Raw genomic sequence first — 4,625 nt, 5'->3', positions numbered from 1 at the left:
AAAGTAAATGATTTGCCTCAACTCATTCAACTAATAAGTGGAAAAACTCAAACGCTGGCATATTCACTCCAAAGTACATATATGGGTCACTAGGAAAGTTTGAGACAGACTGTTTTATGGTCCATCAATTCACCTCCAAGAAACACAGTCAACAGCATCCTTTCTGAGTCACCCATGCAGGTTTCAACTTGCTCAGCTTATCAGTGTTGCAGGGAGATCTTCATTTGTTTCCATCCATACAGATTTTAAGTTTCTTGATTTTTATATACCTCAAAACTTTCATAATGACCTGTACTCTCAACTAGCATGTTACTATCACAACGGAACCCTTCTTAAAAACTGGCTAAGAAGGAATTACATTCCCTTAACCATTTCCTTCTAAGTCCTTACCAAACCACAGTACGTAGGTCAAGAAACTGCCTACACTCATCCCCAATTCTAAAACACATTTATGTTTTTAGAAGCCAGGACTCTACTGCTTATCAGCCTTTTGGCTAAGATCAAGTGTAGAAGCAGGGACTCTTACTCTTTTTCTGGGTTACTTTTGGTAATGAGACGTACTGGTATAACTCTACCACAAAGTATAATTTTTTTTGGCTAAAATCAACTAAGTAACCAAAAAAGTTTCAGTAAGTTTGAGTCCTGATATAAATCTAATAAGACAATGTTTGAATACAAGGGAAAGCTGGCTAAGTTAAAGTGTACTAATAGGTTAATTCATTCGTTAAGCTTATTTTATATTTAGTGCCTATTACATATCAGGCACAAGAGATAAAAAGGTGTTTAAAAACAGACTCTAATGTTATGTTCAAACAATTCTACAGTTGATCATGACACTTAAAGTTGCATTATCTTCCCTTGAGTGACTTTATAAGCTACTTACATAAAAAATATAATTTTTTTTTTTACATAAGGTCTTATATTACTGAGAAGCTCCATGAGAAGAAAGAGAATCTACAGCATAGTTTTCTAACCTAGTTTGAAAACATAAATTATTTCAACAATGGACTGTGTCCTAGTCTAGAATCCTTTCATCACTCTTGTGGCACTCACTAATAATGTCCTTATTCATAGGTACTTAGAGATCTACACATAGGATGTTGATTTAAAACATTTTTCTCATTAATTTGAGAGTCAAACACAAAATTTTATACTAAACCATATAATAAGCAAATTCCATAGTAACACTCTTTTGCCAGATAACACTTTCACTGTTAAAAACAAACAAACAAAAAACACAAACTAGCTTTTAGATGTAAATACAACATAGGAAAAAAAAATTAAGTTAAAAAATTTTAGAAAAAAATTACATAAGGAAAGTTTCCATACACTTGACCACTTGCTTTTAGAATTTCCTTGGCAGGGCAGTGCCTATGGCTCAAAAGGGTAGGGCAATGGTCCCATATGCCAGAGGTGGCAAGTTCAAACCCAGCCCTAGACAAAAATGGCAAAAAAAAAAATAATTTCCTTGGCAAAATAATTTTTACCTGTTAGTAAATGAAAAAAGGAGTCTTACTCTCTTCTTTATCCAGTGAAATAACAGATTACCCTCTATATTCTCATAAGTAATCTAGGAGAAACAAATTTCCCACTTGATGGTTACACTTTCAAAATAATGGAAAGCCATAATATTAATTTAGATACTCTCAAGTCAGAAATGCCTTGCTTAAAGTTAAATAAAGAAATCTATTAAAACACATGACCTGGCACAAATTAGACAATAACTGACTGCTCTAAGTATAAAACTGGTATGGCTTTTATTCATTTTGAATTTTATTTAATCAGCCTGTCTTGAAGCATATGGGGGGCATTTAGTTCAACATCACAATCCCGACCAAAATAAAATAAAATAAAATAAACCATCATCCCTTGGTCCCAGATTTTCCCTTATCTAAAACTGGGAGTACAATAGTTTATATAACTAATCGCAAGTGGCCCTGAACAATCAATAAAAATGCCTCAACAAAATTCAACAGCATCACTGATAAAAGCCACATTATATACCAATCTTGCTATCAGTTAGCACTAATTTCCTTTGTTGCACACCAGATAGCTACGTCCTAACAGGAAAAAGTATGAAGGCATGAGCAGTTATTAAAGAAACAATTAAAAAAAAAAATCACCAATTTTCTGGCTGTAAAATAAGATTAGCCTTTTTGTAAAAATCTATTTTAGGAACTTCAAAAAACTATTTTGTTGAATTTTCATCAGAAATGATCTCTCATTTTAGGAGTGCCTTTTCTGAAATTGAGATTAGTACTAATAAGACAAAAATCAAAGTAAAAAATACTTCTAACCATGATTACTGAGATAAAGTAAGCATGCTCTTTTACAATAACCAAAAAAACAAGAATAAGAAAGAGAAAAAAAGTCATATCAATACTATTTCTACAGGGCACTAAATGCCCTGTGAATGTCTCACTTTCTGTGAGTGCCAAATGCTACTATCTTTTGCCAATCTTTAAACCTTTATTGACTAATTCCATAGAGTTAAATAAAACCAAACCCCTTACTTCTCATTTCCTAACCCAAGATAGCCAGGAACCTCTCACAAATTTTCTTAGTCCCAGATCAAAACTGCTGTCCCAAAACTTCACCAGGTAAAAACAAGAGAGTAGCACTACACAGAACAGTTGGAAAAGCCATATGAGAAAACTCACGTCTTGTAAACAAAATAGTAAATGCTACAAGTAGTCATAACTTCAACAACATTATACAATCAACTTTATAGGTTAAACACAGAATTACCACATGATCCAGCAATTCTACTGCTAGGTATATATTAACCAAGAGAAATGAAAATATAACCCCAGAAAATCTTTACACAAATCTTCATAGTACCATTATTCATGATAGCCAAAAAAGTAGAACCAACCTACACTTTCATCAACTCATGAATGGATAAATAAAATATGTTACATTCACACAATGGAATATTATTTGTCAATAAAAAGAAATGAAGTATTGATACGTGCTACCACTTGGAGAAAACTTGACAAAAGCCAGTCTCATATTATATGACTCCCTTGATATGAAATATACATAATAGGCATAGACACAGAAAGAAGATTAGTGTATGACTACGTCAGGGGTGTTCGCAGGAGATCAGAAGGGACTGTTTACAGACAGGTTTTCTTTTAGGGATGATAAAAATGTTCTAAAATTGTGATACTGGATGTACAACTCTGTGAATATACTAAAAACCACTGAATTATACACTGTAAGTGGGTAAATTTTATGGCATGGGAATTTATCTCAATAAAGCTGTTATTAAAAATACCAGTTTTGTGCTTCAAAAGAGAAAACTATTTAAAAACAGAAAACAACAGCATTATTAACAGACTGCTCAGCATATCAAGAGCAAAGATTCTTAATTGATCCTTTACCAGAAAATTTTACTGTTTCACATACTTAATCAGATCTTGCAACTTTTCTATGAAAAGATTTAGTATTCAGGAACTATGCTTATTCTCACATGTGAATTTACTCATCAACTCATACATAAATTAAACTTCAAAGATTCTCTGAAGAGCTCATTTCAGGATTTAATGAGCCATGAGAAAAAGAAATGTATATAAAATTAAATATAAGACAAATTTTCATAGTAAAATCTCTCATTTACAGTGAATGTATAATCTCAGATGAGTCAGTCAATTAATGTCAATAATCAAAAGGTACCCTGACACAAATAGTGTTCTTAAGAAGTGCAAGGTTTGAATCACCTATTTTGTAATCAGGAATAAATTATGATGCCTTAGTATACAAATTCAAAGCAAAATCTTTCATGAAATCAAGATCCCTACGTTACTGCCCCAAATACAGATCATTTTAAGAAAAAAAAAAAAACTTTAAAAAGCATTTTACTTGATCTATTTTTATTAATTCTGATTAGTATTTTCCTTGTACACTATAATATTTTCAAATAAAAGTGGTATCAACAGGTTAAATAAGACTTTTCAATGAACACAACATGTGGAAAAACAAAAAATATGTATCTTTTAAACAGAGATCACATGCAACAATGTATCTTTTAAACAGAGCTTCTCAAAAGTAGAGAGATCATATGCAACAGGAAATTTCTAGACTAAATGTGTCTAGACTAAAGCCAAAGAGACAGCAAGGATTATAACAGGGAAATGTCAAAAAAATTAAAAAGAAGACATGCAGAAAGATTCTAAGTCAACAAAATGTATTTATAAAAGGCCATAAGGCAAAAAATAATTTTCAAAAATTAGCTATTCATAGAAGTCCTTACAAAGCTATGTAAACATATCGAAATACTGTGAATATGACTATATTTTAATATACTAAGAAAAAGCTTTTCCACATTAAAAGTATTATGGGAATAATAAAGAGCCTAACACTATTACTTTTTTATTATTATTTAATTTTTGGAAATGATTTTGCCAGATATCAAAAAACTAGAGAAAAGTACATTTTAAAACTAAACACAGGTAAGTAAAAACAATAAAAGATCTAGGAAGACAATTTATTAACTTCAAAAGAAGTTTATGACTATACAAAAACAACCAAAGTAGTCACACAAATATCTGAAATATATACATATCTATTATTTTACTTTTACTGCAACTTGAAAGGGAATAGTATATAAGAAATTAAGATCT

At 31.1% G+C, this 4,625-nt stretch overlaps 1 protein-coding gene across 2 annotated transcripts in view; it reads right to left on the bottom strand.

The window, feature by feature from the left end:
• NCKAP1 (NCK associated protein 1) overlaps positions 1–4,625 on the bottom strand; it is a 117,723-nt gene that overhangs the window by 92,690 nt on the left and 20,408 nt on the right. The window lies entirely within an intron of this gene.

This window comes from Otolemur garnettii, unplaced genomic scaffold (assembly GCF_000181295.1).
Source record: "Otolemur garnettii isolate 467f Iridium unplaced genomic scaffold, OtoGar3 scaffold00048, whole genome shotgun sequence".
In the NCBI taxonomy this organism is placed as follows: Eukaryota; Metazoa; Chordata; class Mammalia; order Primates; family Galagidae; genus Otolemur; species Otolemur garnettii.
This window is presented reverse-complemented; position numbering and strand designations above follow the sequence as displayed.